A 20395-nucleotide genomic window follows, 5' to 3' on the forward strand; every position below is an offset into this window, starting at 1 on the left:
TCCTTGGTCTGTTATGTGTGAAACAGAAATCTGAGGGGAGGTCAGGAGAATTCATTAACTTGCAGCACAACCCACGCAAAGTGAGGCAGAGAGAGTAGATTTATAGCAAAAAGCTAATTAATCTAGGCCTTGGCTCAATCTCCTGCTAGATGTACTGCTAATTAATTTTCTCTCCATTTGTCCATATCTAACCAGTGCATCAGGGGACTATGACTCACTTCCTGCTTCTCCTATCACTTACCGTTTTCTTCTGCTCTGCTAGTTAGCAAATTACCCTTTAGAGTATCTCCTTCTCGGTAGGTTATCCTCTGAAGGTCTTGGTTATCTCAAGTAGTCTTGATCTTTTCTAAAGGTCAGTTTTGTGGGCTATTTCAGTAGCCTTGACCTTTGGAAAGCCCTTTACAAACAGAACATGAAGCAACAAGTAGAAATAATTTTAAAACAATAGAATGGGTCTGCAAGAATGAATAAGTTTTCCTTTGCTTCTTTATTGTTCTGCCTAAGAAAAATGATTTCTTTTGTGATTGTTATTTTTTTCCTAGTTCTCAGTACTTCATGTAACTAAGATTTCCTTCTAGACAGAGTGCTGCTAAGGATAGTAAATGGCTGTGGAAATTCTATGTACTGGCTGCACAGAAAGCTTGTGGACAGCATTGAATGATGGGGAAAAGAAGATATTTTCAATGTGATATTTCACAAAGATTCAGAAGTACATGTTATGAAAATAATGCACGATTGTATTTTAGGCATAATTTAAAATTTCTAGAGTTCTCCGAATGAAAATAACAATAATTCTGATAAATTTTGTATGCCAGAATTATAGCAAGACAAGAGTATCAGAGTAGGACCAATGGTAGCTTTCTGTGATTTAAAGGGAACATTGTTGATTGGTTGATTTCTCCATATTTCTGCGGTCTGTGACTTGAGCCTCCTTGTGTTCCTATACAACACAAAGCTCTGCTTTAGCCTCGCTCTGAAATGAATTAAATTCATGTTCAGACATATGAGCTTTCCAACTGAAATAACATGGTTTTGGATCCAAGTTGTATTAAATTTACTTCCTAGGGCCAAAGTCTATGAGCCAACACGTATCAGTTATGAATCCAGGATTAGAAAGAATTGGAAAGAGGATCAAGAAATTAATTAAAATAAGACTGCCAGAAAAAATACAGAGAGGAAAACAAGGGAATGTCCTTTAAATGCTAAGTATGAAATACTGCCTATATAAACAAGGCCTGTGACTGCCTATGGTGACCCCTTTAGAGTACAAGTAGAACCACGCAAACAGGGTGGCTCTCTGTAGATCCTGGATTCTTTCTATCCATCCCTTGGGAACAGGTAGATAGTGTCTTGCTGTCCTGCCTAGAAGTCAGAGCTCAATAGTGATGAGGGAGGTTATCAGCTGTTTGCCATAAATCACTTATTTGAGTTTCTTTAGAACATACTAGCTGATAACTTTAACTGAATAAATCAACTTCCTGGATTCAATTTTTTTTGGGGTCTGGTCATGGGGCCTGAACTCTGGGCCTGGGCGCTGTCCCTCAGCTCTTCAGCTCAAGGCTAGTGCTCTACCACTTGAGCCACAGCACCACTTCCAGCTTTTTTTTTTTTTTTTTTTTGCTTATGTGGTGCTGAGGAATCGAACCCAGGGCCTCAGGCTTGCAAGGTAAGCGCTCTACCACTGAGCCAACTTCCCAGCCCCCTGGATTAAATTTTATTGTTTATGTTACTTTGAATGTCTTCTCACCTGGGATCCTTATTATACAACTCAGTATAACCTGGACATCTTTGGAGAGGTGATTATGCAAAAAACTTAGGTATGAGGCGGAATTAATATGTGATAGGGCTACAAGAAATACAGTCCAATCATTATGATTCATCATCCATTCTATTCTTTATTTTTGTTTGTATGTGCCAGTACTGGTCCTTGAACTCAGATCCTCATGCTGTCACTTGGCTTTTTTGCTTAAGGTTGACATTCTACCACGTAAGCCACATCTCCACTTTCAGCTTTCTGCTAATTAATTGTACCTAAAAGTCTCTTGGACTTTTTTGCCTGGGCTGGCCTTGAACCATGAGGCATCAGATATCAAGATCCTTAGTAGTTAGGATTATAGGTGTGAGACACCAGTGCCTGAGTTCCATTCTATTCTTTTTGTTGTTGTTGTTGTTGTTGGTCTTGTGGCTTGACCTCTGAGCCTGGGCACTGTCCTTCATCTCTTCAGCTCAAGGCTAGCACTCTACTACTTGAGCCACAGCACCACTTCTGGTTTTCTGAAGGCTTTATTCAAGATAAGAATCTCATGGACATTTCTGCTTGGGCTGGCTTTGAACTATGATTCTCAGATCTCAGCCTCCTGAGTAGCTAGGATTACAGGCACATGAGCCACCAGCACCCAGCCCATTCTATTCTTAAACAACCTCAATTAACCCATTGCAGAAGCATTAATCTGGAAGATTAGGGTTTCATGAAATATCTGTCAGCAAATATGTTATTATCTGCGCCTAAGTCCTTACAGTCTGCAGAAATGGATGATTACATATATTTGACCTTTAATCATATCATATTGTCAGATGCTATACAAATTACATAGTACTGGTATTTTGGACATAGCTGAAGAAAGACACAAATGACTGCATTGCCACTTTCATTGAAACCAACTTAGAAATAAAACCAAGCAATTGTACTGCGGTTTCATATTCAGAAACCACACATTTCTGGCTCAGTTTATGGTCAGGAAGGAGAAATCAGAGGGGCTGAGCTAATTCATACTAATGATAGCAAGGGACTCAGGAGAAACCCAGTTATAGGGAATGTTGGAGGAATTCTAATAGGCTAAGACAACCCAAGGTCATATTCAAAGATCACATTGGCTTTGATAAAGATATTTAAGGATTTGGTTACAGGATAGAGTGGATCCAAAAAGTTTATTCAAATATTTATATCAAGTACTAAGAGGTCTCAGAATATCTTACAGGATATTAGGAACTTGAGAGATGCTTGGACCTGCTAAAATGTGAAAGGACAATTATTAACCACAAAAAAATAAGCAAAAGCTGAAAACCAAGCTTGCAAACCTGATGATCCAGCATAGGACCACACTAGTGAAATATAATCACTCAGATATTCTGTCACCAGTAAAAATTGTAACACCAGACATTCACCTTAATGCCAGGTATAAGGTTATTTCTAAATCTTTATGAGGGTAGTTATATAAATTTCCTGGAAAATGTATTTAAATAAATTTGTTCTCTTTTCTATATTGATGGGATTTTTTTTAGGGGGGTCCGGTCATGGGGCCTGAACTCTGGGCCTGGGCACTGTCCCTCAGCTCTTCAGCTCAAGGCTAGCACTCTACCACTTGAGCCACAGCACCACTTCCTGCTTTTTTCTTTTTGCTTCTGTGGTGCTGAGGAATTGAACCCAGGGCCTCATGCATGCAAGGCAAGTGCTCTACCACTGAGCCACCTTCCCAGCCCTTGATGGGATTTTTTTTTAATTATTGGTTGTAGTTGTGTGCCCCACCCCCACCCTCCTCCTTTTTTATTTTTTATTTTTTTTTTTGCAGTGGTAGGAATCAAATCCAGGGCCTTGAATAAACTAAACAAGTGTTGAACCACTAAGCTGTACTCTGTACTTTACTCATACTAGTAGCTTTGGGTGTATTAGTGTGTATGTGTGTGTGTGTGTGTGTGTGTGTGTGTGTGTGTGTGTGTGTGTGTGTGAGAGAGAGAGAGAGAGAGAGAGAGAGAGAGAGACAGAGACAGAGAGACAGAGAGACAGAGATGAGAGAGACAGAGAGACAGTGTGTGTGTATGTGTGTGTGTGTGAGAGAGAGACAGAGAGACAGAGAGAGACAAAGAGAGAGAGAGAGAGGGAGTGTGTGTGTGTGTGTGTGCATGTGTTCCAGCACTAGAGTTTTCTCAGGACCTCATGCTTTATTTAGCTTTTCTTCTTTTTGCTCAAGGAAGACATGCTACTACATGAGCCATACCTCCATTTCTGGCTTTTTGCTGGTTAATCAGAGATAAGAGTCTCATGGACATTTCTGCCAAGACTAACTTTCAGCTGTGGGATTCTCAGATTTCAGCCTCTTGAGGAGGTAGGATTACAGGCCTGAGCCACCAGTACTGACCAGTTGTTTTGACATATACAAAAATACTTTGCCCTACTAGTCCCAGAAACTTAGTAGTAGAGAAATAAGGCATTTTTTCCCTTTAGGACCTGTGTTAGATACCTGTAAAGAGTTTTATTTTAGCTCTGGGTTTTAGAGTTTCCTATGCAGTCCTGTAGTTAATTAGAGATAAGAGTCTCTCAGACTCTCCTGCTGAGGCTGGCTTCAAACACCAATACTCAGATCTCAGCTTCCTGAACAGCTCGGTGCCTAGCTACTTGGTGTGTTGTTTTTGTTTTCGATTTTTTTCAGTAGTATAGATTTTTGTTTTTTGTCCGTCATGGGGCTTGAACTCTGGGCTTGGGCGCTGTCCCTACGCTTTTTAGCTCAACCACTCTACCACTTGAGCCATAGTGGCACTTCTGGTTTTCTAGTGGTTTATTGGAGATAAAAGTTTCACAGACTTTCCTGCCCGAGCTGGCTTTGAACTGTGATCCTCAGATCTCAGCCTCTTGAGTAGCTAGGATTATAGGCATGAGCCACCAGTGCCCGGCTCAGTAGTATAGAATTTGAACTCAGGATCTTATACTTGCTAGGCAGGCGTTCTACTACCCAAATCCCTTTTTAAATTTTTGTCAGTCCTGGGGATTGAACTCAGGGCCTGGGTACTGTCCCTGAGCTTCTTTTTGCTCAAGGCTAGCTGTGTACCATTTGAGCCACAGTGCCACTTCCAACTTTTTCTGTTTATGTGGTACTGAGGACTTGAGCCCAGGGCTTCATGCATGCTAGGCAAGCACTCTACCGCTAAGCCAATTCCTAATCCCGTCACCAACCCTTTTTTATTTAGCTATTTTTGTGGTTTGGGCCAGGACCAGCTATAAACTGCAGTCCTCCTGTTGCTGCCTTCTGTGTAACTGAGATGATAGTTTTGAGTCACCATATCCAGATTATTTGTGGAGATAAGGATTTTACTTTTGCCTGGACTGGCCTCCAGTTGTGATCCTCCCAATCTCTACCTCCTTGGTAGCTGGAGTTACATGGAATCCACTGTTCCTGGCCTGCCTTTGTAGTTCTAAGTCTCTCTGTTCCAGGCACAGCTTTCTTTATGTATAATAGGGTAAGAAGCCATCTTCTCTGATTTAAGAAGGAGGACATTCCAGTCAGGAAGGCCATATTTCTTTGAAACGTCCTTCCAATGTCAAATTCTTAGATTGTTTAGTCCAAGAGTGTGTAAAAATTCTGATGATATCTGAAAGGTATTACAGGAAGATTTCCAGAGGCCCTTTGCCGTCCAAGTGTGAGAACTGGTCCTGGAAAGGTGGGGCTTCTTGTTCAGGAGCACACCAAAGTCTTGAGAGAAGAGTGGAGGGCATGGGTTTGGTTGGAATTTCCTACTGAATACCCAACCAATTTCATAAGTTAACCTTGGCCTGGAATTGATTTCATTCCCGTTCACCTTTCCTGCAGCCCTTACTTGGTACACCTGCCTTTTCCCAAGTGACTGGGGGCTGTGCCTGCTTTCTCTTCCCTACCCTAAGCTCAAGCATGGTTCAAAGGCTAATTATTTAAGTAGGACTATAAATCCTACCAGTGGATGTGGAGTTAACCTAACTAAAAAATGGCACCATTTAGCTTCAAGAGATCTATAACCTAGTTTATGCACAGCCTCTAGGCAGCTGGTGCCTACTGACAATTCCAAATGCCTGTGTTGACCTTACAGAGCTTTAGGTAAGAAGATTTAAAAGCTTCTCTTTTTAGTGTTGCATTCCCTTATTACCAGAAAAACTGTCTCACACACATACACACAAAATCCTTCTGGTACAATTTAAACCAATTTCCCTTTGTCAGAGGTCAAGTGAAATCTGGTGAATTGCTTAAGAGAATAGAAACTTCATAGGCATGTGAAGTGATCTCAGTATTTGAGGAGATACTTGGAGAGCATTAGTTCATCTCTTTTATTTTACAATTGAGTATTAAAATGCAGGGATATACAGCCTCTCTATGAAGGTTAATCATAGACCCTAAAATGCAATTCAAATAACTCCAAGTCATTAAGACTTTCCTAGAATTGCCCAATGAAATAGAGAAACTGAGTCAGAGTCTCTGGTCCTCTAATCCTGGGCCTGCCACCTATTCTCATGACCACAGGCAGGTTACTCTTATCTGCTCATCAACTTTGTCATCTGGAAGAGTGTTGTCAATACCAGCAGCAAACTTAGAGAACTGTTACGAGAATTATGTAGGCAAATACATGCTAATAACAGCTGGAGTGTTTTTGTAAGGTCAGCACTGTTCTCAATAATCTAAAGGATATTTACCTTTTGTTGCAGGGAAATCTTGGTGTAGGCAACATCATTCTCATTTCAAATGGAGACAGCTTAGTAAACAATAAAACTTTATTTATCATTATTATCATTAGTTATGATTATTATTTTTATTAACTGGTAATTTACATGCAGATGGTCCTTCAAACCTTTTGTAGGCTGATTTGTTTACCCATATGGTACTTCCTAGACCTGTTGTCCAAGCTGGAAAAATAAAACATAGGAAAGAAAATTTCACCTAAGAAACAGTCTACTACCCAAAGAAAACCAAAAGCAGCCAATGCCAACAAAAAGTAACACTGATAGTACCTGTTTGTTGTAATTGTATTATGCTTTCTTCTTGCAGTGGATTAAAAAAAAGAGTACAAAAGAAAAAATTGTGTTTTTCACTTGCCAGTGAATTATCACAAAAATTTCAATATGTTGCTCTAGTATTAAACTTCACTAAACATTTGATATTTATGTGTTCTTTTTTCTTGGAACTCTTTTTTATGCTTATTTATTTTATTATATACATATATATTTATAAGTTTCTTAATGTGAAAATTCTGTGCAGAGGGGTTACAGTTACATGAGCAAGGTAATGAGTACATTTCTTATCAAGCATTGTTGCCTCCTCCTTTGTTTTTCCCCTACCATCCCTTCCCTCTCACCTCTTGACAGCTCAGACTGGGTTTGCAATGTTTCTGGCCAGCAGCTCTTACCTTATTACCTCCCAAAGGGGGCTGCCACAGGTGTGGGCTGGTCAATCGGAAGGCAAAGAGAGGGTGTTTAGTAAAACTTCAGAGTTCCATCCTCTGGTGGGTTTTATTCTGACATCTGGGGCTTTAACCCAAAGTGCACAAGGATTGTAGATGCCATTTTATATTAGTGGTAGAACAGGATACAAAGAAAATGAGAATTGATTGATATATTATCATTTATCTGCCATGAACAAATCCAACAATTGGTTTTGTTTTGTTTTGTTTTTTTCTAGAAGGTTTTGCTTGGCCTATTCCAAGCTGTCAACAATTCGTACTAGGAAATTTTACAAGCTATAAAACTGACTTTCTGCAGGAGAACAATTCTTAACCCCACTCCATGGGTAAATGTTGCTTTGAATGAGTGGGAGTAACTTTAAGAACAGGAATCCAAAGAAAGGCCAGGGGCTTAAAGTGGATGACATCACAAATCCAATCCCAAACCTGATGATATCAGTGTTTGAGAGGTTATACCTATCTAGCATAATGGGTTATGTCAGACTGTCGAGACTAAGTGCAATATTTCATAGTATAACCATTTCAAACAGCTTGCTCATGCAACAATAAGCATTAAAAATGTATTGAGTTGTCGACAGAGCATCAAAAAGAAGAATCTTCTAGACTACAGAAACTGCATAGTAATACCTTGCTTGCATTTACTGAACATTTACTATACATCTGAGCATTTGTTCAGAATTTTACATTTGTTTCTGTTTGATTGTTTGTTGTGCCAGTGCTGGGGCTTGACTCAGCCTGGGCATCAGAATGGAGTCACAGCTCCACTTCTTTTTTTTATTATTATTAATTGGAAATAAGAATCTCAAGGACTCTTGTCCTAGCTGGCTTCAAACTGTGATCCTTAAATGGCAGCCTCCTGAGTAACTAGGATTATAAGAATGAGCTCTTTGTGTAGCATAGTCATAATTCAAATACCTTCTACCAATATTCAAAAAGTCACCTTCCCTTTAAATGCTCATTCTCTCAATATGGGCACCCATTCTCCAGAAATACCTTTCTATAGGCTGGGATATATTATGTTACAGTCTGAATAAGGTGCCATTTTCCAATGTTTTCCTATGGACAAACAACATTTTAAATGTTTGAAATTTAAGCATATTTTTGTCAAATACGTATTTCTGAAAATTTCCCACTTCTTGGTTCCAGTGATATAAATGTCTGTTTGAAAAAGCTGGGAAAGCTTAATGGGATTTGATATTTAGTGGGATATTTAAAAAGATAGTGATTGACATATACCTAATGTCAAAGCACTTTTGATTTAAAAAGTAAATGGAGGATCATGAATTGAAATTTAAGAAAATGTTCTTAAGTGTTCTTAATTCAAACTTAGGTTTGAATTCAGAGCCTGACATTCTTGCTCAGTTTCTTGCTCATAGCTGGTACTCTACCATTTGAGTCACACCAGCTTTTTGCTGGTTAATTGGATATGTGCAGTCTCATGTAGTTTTCTACCTGGACTGGCAGGTCTGGGCCAGATCTTTGCCTTTGGAGAAGCTAGGATTATAAGCATAGACACAGAGGCCAAGGAAAAATAAATGACCTTGAATTATAACCTTATGAAATTGTTATTTTTGAAGTAAGATTTGATTTGAATCAAATAAAAAATTAAAATATTTCTGATTTATTTGATGTTCATTTTCAGAATTATTTTAGAAAGCTATACAAAATAAATATGAGAAAAAAATCTTATTTTTTAGATATGAAGAATAAACTCTCCTTTCGACAGAGAAAAAACACATCGTCAAACCACACACATAAGGTGCCCCGCTGTGTTCTTAATTTTAGAGAGCACAATTTCAAAGTTTCAAAGATGCTAAACCAAACCTGGTTGAGAAACTTTACACTTACGTAAGTTAATTTCTAGTGTATTGTGAATATTTTTAAATATGTTCATTGAAAATGTTTATACTTTTTTTTTTTCCGGTCATTGGGCTTGAACTCTGGGCCTGGGCGCTGTCCCTCAGCTCTTCAGCTCAAGGCTAGCGCCCTACCACTTGAGCCACAGCGCCACTTCCTTCTTTTTAAATATTGAGATATATATCTGTACACCTTATTTTTCCCAACCTAGCACTAAGGAAAGGGGAAAAAGTACAAGTGATATGACTATACATGTCATTGCCACAAAAGGTCCTGTGCTCGCCAATAACTTCTCAGTTACCATGAACATGTCCACCAAATTTCTTTTCATTGTTTTCCAGTTTGTTCATTGATGAGGTCAAAACAGTAAATACTCTTAAAAACAACAATAAAAATGTTTGTTTGGATACTTGTTCATTAGAAAAGTGGAATGAAGATGGAAATATACTTCAGAAGTTTCTTTAACTATATAAATGTGTTTTAGTCAGGAAGAAGAGCCTGCCATTTTCAAACTCACATTTAATTGTTCTTTTTTTTTTGGGGGGGGAAAGAGGGGTAGGGAACAGAAGGTCTAAAGAAGTCACTTAAAAACAGTAAAATTTGAACAGGTGTTTGTTTACTAGACATGTTCTGAGGGCCAGGCGCCAGATCAAGGCTAACTTACAGACATCAGGTGTCAGTGTCTGACATGATGTAAAGAAGATGAATTGATACAGGTGGACCCATTGCAACAATGAGATGTACAAGTTGTTATGTTGCAAACGAACTCTACAACTATGGTGGGGGGGAGGATTGGAGGGGGGCAGGGGGAGGATGGGAAGGGATGGGGAAACAAAGAAGGAGGCTACAATGCTTGATAAGAAATGTACTCATTATCTTGCCCATGTAATTGTAACCCCTCTGTACAGTATTTTCACCAAAAAAAAAAAAAAAAAAGACACTCCATGGTCTCTGGCTCCAGCCCGGCTGAGACTCCAGGACTGGTCATCATGGATCCTGTGCTGGAAGCAAATGGTACCTTTGCCCTAAACCTTTTGAAAATGCTGGGCAAAGACAGCTCAAAAAAAATGTATTTTTCTCACCTATCAGTATCTCTTCAGCCCTGGCCATGGTCTACCTGGGAGCAAAGGGGAATACTGCAGAGCAGATGGCTCAGGTGCTGTCTTTCAATAAATGTGGCAATGATGGAGACAGAGATGTCCACCAGGGTTTTCAATCACTTCTCACTGAAGTGAACAAGACTGGCATGCAGTACTTGCTTAAAGCAGCCAACAGGCTCTTTGGAGCAGTCTTATACTTTCCTCTCCCCTTCTAAAGATTCCTGCTACAAATTCTACCAAGCTGAAATGGAGGAACTTGACTTTGTCAGTGATGCAGAGGAGTCCCGAAAACATATAAACAGCTGGGTAGCCAAAAAGACAAAAGATAAAATTACAGAGTTGCTGTCTCCAGCTTCAGTGAATTCAAACACCAGACTGGTTCTCCTGAATGCCATCTACTTCAAAGGAAACTGGAAGCGTTCATTTGACAAAGGGCGGACCCAGGAGAGGCCATTTAAAATCAGCAAGAATGAGCAGAAACCTGTGCAAATGATGTTTACAAAGTCTACTTTTTTTGGGGGGGGGGTTGGATCCGGTCATGGGGCCTGAACTCTGGGCCTGGTCACTGTCGCTCAGCTCTTCAGCTCAAGGCTAGCGCTCTATCACTTGAACCACAGTGCCACTTCCGGCTTTTTTTAAAATTTTTTCTGCTTATGTGGTGCTGAGGAATCGAACCCAGGGCCTCATGCATGCAAGGCATGCGCTCTACCACTGAGCCACTTTCCCAGCCCTACAAAGTCTACTTTTAAGCAGAGCTATATAGGAGAAATTTTCACCAGGATTCTGGTGCTTCCTTATGTAGGTGAAGAGCTGAATATGATCATCATGCTTCCAGATGAACACATAGATTTGAACATGGTGGAAAAGGAAATCACTTATGAGAAATTTGTAGAGTAGACAATGCCAGATAACATGGATGAAGAGGAGGTGGAGGTTTCACTCCCTCAGTTTAAACTGGAAGAGAATTACGACATGAAGGAGGTCCTGAGCAGTATGGGCATGGCCGATGCCTTTGAGGAGAGGCTTTTCTGGAATGCCTTCCAAGAGAGATTTGTATCTGTCCTAAGTTGTAGACAAGTCTTTTGTTGAGGTCAATGAGGAGGGCACAGAGGCGGTGGCTGCCAGAGCCACCATCATGATGATGCGCTGCATGCTCACCTCTCACTTCTGTGCCAATCTCCCTTTCCCTTTCTTCATTCAGCATAGCAAGACCAATGGGGTTCTGTTCTGCGGCAGGTTTGCCTCTCCATCAGGAAAGGGTTGTCACTCTGTGTAGACCTCCACCTTACATCCACTCCTGTGTGCCTATGACCCAAGTGCCCTTCTTAGTGTCATGATCATTAAGAAATAAAGAGCCTTATGGGGTGGGATCACACCCTCAAAAAAAAAAACAAACAGAAGATGAATTGAATGAAGAAATTTGACCTGGGAGATAATGAATCATTGGAGACTCTTGAGTTGGTGCATGTTAAAGTATTTGAAAGTTCTGTAAATAAGGGCTTTTCCTAATCCAATAAAATTCTGAGACATGTCAGAAACTTCTCAACTTTTCATAGCCTGTTTATCCCTTTTGTACATGTTTTGTATTGTCTTTGTTATTGTTCATTAATTATTCAGAAATTCTTCCCACATCCCACTGTTCATTTTATATGCTGCAAACAAGGTTATGAATATAATGCTTCTTCATCTATTTCACCCTTTCCTTCATTCTCTCCCATTTTCCTCCTCATGATACCTTCTATGAAAAAAAGTTCCTTTTTAAAATAATTTGTGTAATCTTTAAGTGGTTGTACAAAGAAGTTCCAATTCAACATGTCATGAGCTCAAGGGGAAAAAGTTCTTAATTTTAGTTGTATTTATACATCCTTTTCTTTGGATTAGTATTTTTTTTTAATTTTACTTAAGCAAACATTCTCAACCTGAGTTTTAAAACCTCTTCTATATTCTCTGGATGTTCTTCTAATCTGTTAGCTTTTAAATTTTAAATTCTGAAATTGTTTGGAGTTGACATGTGCATAGAGTAATAGTTGTGAACCAGGGATCCTTTCTTTATTGTTCTTTTCACTAGGATAATGGACTTGGAGTGCCTTGTGGTTTAAACACGCCTCCTTCCCATACAAGTGTTCATGTCCTATCTGTCACATCAAAGTTTTATAGATGCTCTGAAGCTTTCCATGGCTGTATATAGACTAAGGCCATTCTGTGGTTGAGGGATAATAGATATATTTTTTTCCTTTTTGAATAAAGATCTTAGGCTATATGAAGCCCACACAGGCTTCAAACTCATGTTGCTCCCAGTTCAGCCTGCTAGGTATTGGGTTTACAGATATGTAGCACCATGCCCAGCTCTAAATATGGAATTTCTTTTGTCTCTTTACATTTCATTTACTCACGTGGGCTTGCTTTTTCCTATGTGATCTTCCTAGGAATATGTTTTATTTTAGTCTGGAATGATTGCAGGACTAACTCAGGGAAACAATCTTCCACTGGGGGTCAGATCTTTGCCAGATCGAGTTTATGGGTTTCTTCCCCCCCCCCTTATTTTTTGTGGGTTATATCACTCTTCATGGGGATTTTTTGCTTTTGTTTTGTTTTTTCTGTTTTTCAGTTAGCTGAGACTATTGTAGGCAACATGGATATATTAAGAAAACATGAACATTTTTGTTAGATATTTTCCTAAGTGCTGTATATTTGTTGGGGGAGGGGTGTGTGCTCAGGGTCCCCTGCTCTTCTTTAGCTTTTTCATTCAAACCTTGCACTCTTACCATTTGAGCATTCACTCCTAGCTTTTTGGTTATAATTTGGAGATAAGAGTCCCATGGACTTTTTCTTCTTGAGCTAGTTTCAAATCATAATCCTCAGATCTTAGCCTCCTGAGCACCTGTGGTTACAGATGTAAGCCACCAGTACCCAGCATTTCTTTTTCTTTTCTTTTCTTTTCTTTTCTTTTTTTTTTTTTTGTCAGTCGTGGGGCTTATCTGGGCTTGGGCACTGTCCCTCAGCTCTTCAGCTCAAGGCAAGTGCTCTACCACATGAGCCACAGCGCCACTTCCATTTTTCTAGTGGTTTATTGGAGATAAGAGTCTCATAGACTTTCCTGCCTGGGCTGGTTTTGAATTGTGATCCTTAGATCCTAGCCTCCTGAGTAGCTAGGATTACAGGATTGAGTCACCGGCGCCCGGCAGTACCGCACATTTCTATGTGGTTTATGTGAATCATTTCTCTTAACCCTATGGTTTTATTTTCAATTTATACATGAGGAAAGAAAGGTTTAGAATAGCTAAGAGAATGATAAGCTCATGTGCATGAGTAGTTGGGCTTTGTTTCAGAGCCCACACTCTTCACTAGTATACTGTGCTACACCAAAGCAGACACCGGGCACCAACAAAATTCTTGTACTAATCTTAGCTCCATCTTATTGACTGTCCAAGTTTAGCTATTGGCATGACCACGTGTGACATTTAGTAATGACTACTGAGAACCAGCAGCTTCAATCGATGAAAACACTAGTGGAGCCTGACATGTGGTATGTGCCTGTAATTCCTGCTACCCAAGAGGTGGAGTAGTAAGATCATAGTAGGAGGCTCACCCAAACAAAACCACAATATTGTATTGAAAATTAACTAAACAGAAAAAAGGACTGAGTTCATAATCTCAAGTAGTATGGCACTTAGTAAGTTTATGGCCCAGAGTCAGGGGTAATGAAAGAAAAAAGAAATGTATTGGGCCCTATGATTGGTTACTGCTCAGTATTTTCTCTGATTCTTAAGAGAGAATATAAGATATACATTATCCTAGAAAGTTGGCCTGACGATCAGAACCAATGGATCAGGAGAAGGATCTGGAGTCCACTCATGGACATAAAGCTCTCTGATCACGTTCTGCTACTTCACATCTGTAATACTGGCTATTAAGGAGGCTGAGATCTGAGGATAATGGTTTTAAACTAACCTAGCCAAACACTTATCTCCTATTAACCAACAAAAAGTTGGAAATGGAGGTATGGTAGAATACCAGCTGAGTGAAAAAGACAAGCAAAAGCGTGAGATCCTGAGTTCAATCCCTAATACCAGCACCAAAATAAATAAAGCATCATGCTCCCCAAGGATTGCTAAGGAAACAAGGATGTAGCCCCATTCAAGCCAAACAAGCACAGAGAGAGTTTTCAGCAGGAAAATGGAGAGTTGTCCTTTATCATTACATAAGACACTTGCAGCAAGCCCTTTTACCATCTCCAAGGGTGTTATAGACTTATCAAGATGACATGTAGCTACCATTTGGGGGTCAGAAGAGGAAACCAAATACAGAATAAAGATGAAAATTGAGGCTGTGATTGAAAACTCAGGAAAGAAAACTTACCGAAATTCTGAACTGAAATCATTAGAATGACTAGTAGTTTCTTTTTAGTTTTTTTTATTATATAAACAGTATATTTTTCCATTAAGATAGGATAACCTAGGCTTTATGATATTATTTCTATGATGTTATTTTCAACTTATACAACAGGAAAATAAAGTTTAGAATAGCTAAGATATGGACTCAAGCTCATGTGCTTGAATGTCTGATGAGATATTGATTAATTTGATAAAAATAAAGACCTCCATATTTTTCTGATTTCATTCAAAAGCAATCCTATATTTCTCCATAGAGTATAAGTTCTTATGTCTAAATATTTCACTGAACTACAATAAAACACAAGATTATCTTGAATAAGATATAGACCTAAGAACTCACATTTAAGATGAAATTGTTATCAAACTTTCTGTTTAGTATTAATGTAGAAATCTTAATATACTCTGTCTTTTCTGGAAAACAATTTGGTTGTATAGAGATTTCAGTTAAATATTTATATCCTTTAAAAATAATTTTTATTGTGAAAATACTGTACAGAGGGGTTACAATTACATGGGCAAGATAATGAGTACATTTCTTATCAAGCATTGTAGCCTCCTCCTTTGTTTCCCCTTCCCATTCCTTCCCAGCCTCCTCCTACCCCTCCCAACCCTTCCCCCCCCCCACCAAAGTTGTAAAATTCGTTTTTGACATAACGACTTGTACATCTCATTGCTGTAATGGGTCCACCTGTATCCCTATTTAAACAATTTGTTTTTTCCCTTCCCCTCCACAAATTATAACAACATCAAATACAGTGAAAGCAGGGGCTATATCTCGGGGGAGGGACATACAAAGCAACAAAGAAATAATCTTATAAATGTGTTAGAAACAATCGCATGAAAGAAAAAAAACATTTGAATACATATCTTAGGGTTCATTTCCCTAACATCAACTTAACTGACCTCTTCTGCTTGACTCAGACATATACTAGATATTGCAAATAAGGGAAACCATGGGACCTATGTTTCTTTGGGCCTGACTTACTTCACTTAATATAATTAACCAAGTATATAAATAAGACCATCCAAGGAAAGATATGGAAGAAGAAGGGAAGAAGTTCTGAAAGAAAGAGAACCCAGTTTCACAGTAAAGATGGATGACCTAAAAGGGAAACAGAGACCAAAGAAGAGAGTTGGGAAAACAATGTCCCAGATGCTAGACAAGAGGGTTCTTCAGCAAAGAGAGTTGGTGTTAGTATTATGCTCAACTTTGATCCTCAGCTCCACCCACACCTGGGCCCCGCCCCATTCCTGGAGTTCCCTCCTTACATCTGGCCCCTCACTCTTTCTGCCCCGACCCACCTGAACTCCCATCTACCTCGTTTCCTATCCCCCAGACCCTCCTGTTACCTGGATGGGGATGGAGGCCATGTCCCCACTCTAGGGGGAAATATGGCTCCTCTAATAAACCTTATAATAATCTTTCTCCTGTGCCTGCCAGTCTCTGGAATGGATGTGTCCTATCCTGTTTCATTTGTGGCCTGTACCAGGATAGGTTCCATTGGATTTGCTCACCCCTCCACTTCGGAAGGGAGTTAGACCAGCTGACAGGGACCTATGCTGAAATCCTACTCTGGTTGCCAGAGTAGGTAACTTTCTCCTGACCTATCGAGGGCTCTACCAGCCCAGCCAACACTGCTAATTAAGTCCCACTCCAGGGTAAGTGACTACTTTATCCGAGATCCAGGTTTCTGATTCCGATATCTCAGTGTAAGGCCACCTGGGCCTTTGTGGGCTAACCAAGCCCCCTATTGGAGCAAAATCTTGGTCAGGTGCACAGACTTAGCCACAAGAGGCCTACCAGGGGACAAGCACCCCCCCACCCCACCCCCACCCCCCCCCCCCCCGCCCGTGGACAAACATGATGACGTTCTCCACTGGGGGTACCACCCACTCTTTAGGAGCCAACCCACACTGTAGAGGACGCTCTATGGTTGGCACGTGGCTTCAGGTCACTTACCTTGGGAAGAACTCTAAATTTCTTTATATTAAGGCCACCTGGGCCTTGGAAGGCTGCTGAGCCCCCATCAGAGTCAAATTTGGTCCCAAATTTAAAACACCTCTCTCTCTCTCTCTCTCTCTCTCTCTCTCTCTCTCTCTCTCTCTCTCTCTCTCTCTCTCTCTCTCTCTCTCTCTCCCCTCCCTCTCTCCCTCCCCCTCCCCCCCTTCTCCTTGCTGTTGTACTCTTGCTTGCTGTTCCAAAATTAGTTTCTGGTAACCTCTCCCTTCTTCCAACTAAAGTTATTCACAAGTATTTCATATGCTAAATGCCCTGGAAGAATGCAGCCATCAATAGCTTGTTTATACTCCTTGAGATAAAAGAATGGATGATTTTAAGTTTAAACTCACCCCTACCCCCCAAAAAAGGTCAACAAGATTGGATATTACCAAAAGTGTATTAAATTCTGTTAAATCTTCTCTCTAGCATTGAGCATATGGTGGATGCACCATGTCAGCATCATGATAATTCAGCTGCTGTTTCAAGGGGACTCAACTTGAATCTGTGACCGGCCCCCCCCCCAACCTGACCTACACTGCCATTATAGGCCACGTGTCTGTTCATGTCTTGTCTCCTGTTTACTAAGTTTCTTGTTGTTGACAAAGTTTTGTTTAAACTGACCATGTGGTTCCATCATAATAGACAAAGTAATACTGCTAAAACGTCAAAACTTTAAAACGGCCGATTTTAAAATCTAAGCACGGTCTATAATTTGTGCACAAACCTGTCTATTTGGCTACATGTAAACGGCTATGGTTTCAAGGTTACCAAGTATTCTGCATACTAGAAGATCTTTGTCAATGAAAGCTGTGATTTCATCTAAATTGCTTTAAAACTTTGTGACCTGACTAAGCCAAAGAAAAAAACAGTTTTAAAGGCATTGGGAAAGGAGTAAAAAAGATGGTTTCCTTAGCAAAGTAAATGAAATTGGTAATTAAATTGGCTGTGATTTATGCCATTCTTATGTCCATCTATGCTAAGAGTTAAATTTTGTACCTCTGACCATGGCTAGTAAACTAAGGCTAAAGGTTTAATTCTCTGTTTTCTCCCCTGTGCACCAATCAACTCCCTTTAAGATCATGGGATCGGAGTGAATATGCCCAGGCACAGCTCCCTAAACCAGTGGCACCAGCCTGCAAAAGCCAGTGTAAACCATGTCTTTAACCAGTATATGTAGAAATTGTTACAGATAACCAGCAGGAGGTGTGACAGATGCCACAGACTCACCCAGACTCTGGCCTTGCTTCATCACACATGACCAAAAGCCTGCTAATTTGGGTAAAACACAGCCACTTCAAATATTTGGTTCTGTAAATGTTAATCCCCACATGTTAGACCATAAGAGGTGTATGAACAAAGGATATAAGTTGACTTCTATACTATTTTACAACTGGATGTATTTCTAACGAAATACTACATTAAAAAAAAAAAAACTGCTAAATTCCTAAAGGTAAACTCAGACTGCAGAAAAAAAAAAAATGGCCACTCTTTCTATTCTCTGTGCTGCCATCAGGCCAGCCTAGAAGTAAAGGGTATAGTCCAGTGTTTCAATGAGGCATTTAAATGCAAATTAAAGTAATTTTACAAAAAGGGATTAAAATGAGGTCCCCTTCATAAAAATTTGGGAAGTTGTTGGGACTGGCTGGCCTCCCAAACAAAAGTTTAAAAGATAAAATTGTCCTAAAGGTTTATTTCAAAAAAAATAAATTAGAATTGCCTTTAAATTTTTTGGACCAGTTTCCTGCAGGTCCACAGTAAAAGACAGGATATGTTGGTCAAATGTAACTTAGTAAGTTGCAGGTAAAACCATGCTTATAACCATCTTTGATGTTTTTAATTGGAGTAGAAGTGGCCGTTTGTAAAAACTTATTGATCTGGGAACTGCAGTTCAAAGCCAGTTGGGGCAGACAAGTTCCTGTGAGACTGTCATCTCTAATCTGCCAGCAGAGTGCTCAAAAGCTGAGTTGCTTGGGAGCTCAAAGTGGCCAAGTGCTAGCCCTGAGCTGGAGAGCTGAGGGACAGCACTCAAACCCTGAGTTCAAGTCCAGCAACTGACCAAAAATTGCCAAAGGTGCATTTATCCCAGCAAAAAAGGCACTCTGGGGACCCCAGTAATGTTAAACATACAAAAATGGTGTCAAATCCTGCGTTACTTGAGCTTGGCCCTCCAAAAATTGATCTAAGCCAGGAGGTCATGAAAAGTTTGTAAACATGCCTAACACCCATGTTCATCTAACTGGGCAAAACTTGCCAGTCAACTGTGATAGTGGGCAGTAAAAGCTAAGGTTTTAAAATGTAAAAAATAATTTAAATCCCAAACCCCTTGTATCCGCTCAAGGTCCTAATTGGCAGTAACTTTTGAACTGGTTGAATTCATCTGTTAAAAGGAGATTATGTTCCTATTGAGATCTGTCTATAGGCCTACACAGGTAGGCATTGTTGGGGCCACTAAAAATCAGGTTCCTCTGCCAGCCAGAACATGCTTTTATAAACCAAGGTGTTAAAGAGGCAATGCTGCTGTAGCCCGAGAAAAGGCCTGTATATTTGTTAAAGGTTAAATGTTGTATATAAGCCACTTTAAACAGGCTGCCCAGATGCAGTGGTTGGTACTTAGAGTGCCAATCAGTCCCAGGTTAAAAGCATCTACTGGGTTTTCTTTAAAAAAAAAACTCTGACAAATAATTGCTAGTCATTTGTTAACAAGTTATAGGTAACCTCTATCTCATTAATCTCCTTGTTGCTTTAATTGGAAATAAAAAGGGCTTTTGTAACAAAGATTCCTTTTGCCACAGTTCAGAGCCATTCCCTGCACAAAGAAGCCCTCTAAAACTCCATCTCCCAGTCAATCAGCATAGAGCCAGGCTGGAGGCATGGCTCAATTCACCTCTGAGTACAAAAGTGGCATTGCAACTCTTAAGTGGTAGAGCACTAGCCTTGAGCAAAAGTGCCCAGGGACAGTGCCCAGGCCTTGAGTCCAAACTGTAAATGCCAACTGGGACAACCTATCCCAGCAATGGACATGGAGACACCCACCAGGACAAAGTCAGTCCTGACAATGGAAAACCATGGAGAGGAGTAAGGGGAGATGACATCCTAAATGGAGTCACCTTAAGCTGCTCTCCCTTTCAAAATTAATCAGAGCTGGAGATCAAGAGAAATAGTTGCTTGCCCACCTAATGTCCATACCTGTCTACCTTCTAACTGGACAGAAAGTGAACAGTCTTGCCTTTGTTACCAGCTATTTGTATTTATAATAGCTTCTGATGTTCTCCCCTACCCAGTTACCCAAAAGACCCTAGACACCCCTTTCTGCCTTCTTCCCCAAGTCCAGTTATTCCACCTTCCCTGTAATGGGCTACAACTGGACTTTATACTAAAATGTTTCTGGCCCATGGCCAATATGTGTTCTCCTCTATCATTCAAGTTAACCGACCTTGTCACCTTGTCGGCTTCTTGCTTGATGTGTTGTCAGCTTTTTGCCTCATCTTTCCCAAAGTCTCTTTCAACAGGATAACATCCCCTGCCCAGGATACCACTTGGGTACAAGTCAAGGCCATTCTGTTCCTTCAAGCAACTGGAGACATGATTTATACTACCCCGCCTTGCCCAGCCCAGACCCTAAAGATCCCCACTCCAGGGATTCCGTGATGCCCCAGGCCAGCAGGAAGTAGCCAAAAGAGCCCAAGGCCTCCCATTGGCTCTGGTACCTTTAAATATCTCTGCTACCTCCTCCTCAGGTTACTGTGAACCTACAGCAGCATAAATCTTACTCCCCCTCCTCCAGGATGCCCGAAGTCAGGTACCATGCCATGTCTACATTCTGAGACAGAAAAGGCAATATCAGGTCT

The 20395-nt window shown here is 40.3% G+C and overlaps 1 pseudogene; it reads left to right on the forward strand.

Annotated features, from left to right (window-relative positions):
* The first annotated feature begins 10007 nt into the window (after positions 1-10007).
* On the forward strand, positions 10008-11430 carry LOC138805549 (serpin B6-like; annotated as a pseudogene).
* Positions 11431-20395: the final 8965 nt, after the last annotated feature.

The sequence above is a fragment of the Dipodomys merriami genome, unplaced genomic scaffold (genome assembly GCF_024711535.1).
Source record: "Dipodomys merriami isolate MVZ:Mamm:240054 unplaced genomic scaffold, mDipMer1.0.p SCAF_4, whole genome shotgun sequence".
Classification (NCBI taxonomy): domain Eukaryota; kingdom Metazoa; phylum Chordata; class Mammalia; order Rodentia; family Heteromyidae; genus Dipodomys; species Dipodomys merriami.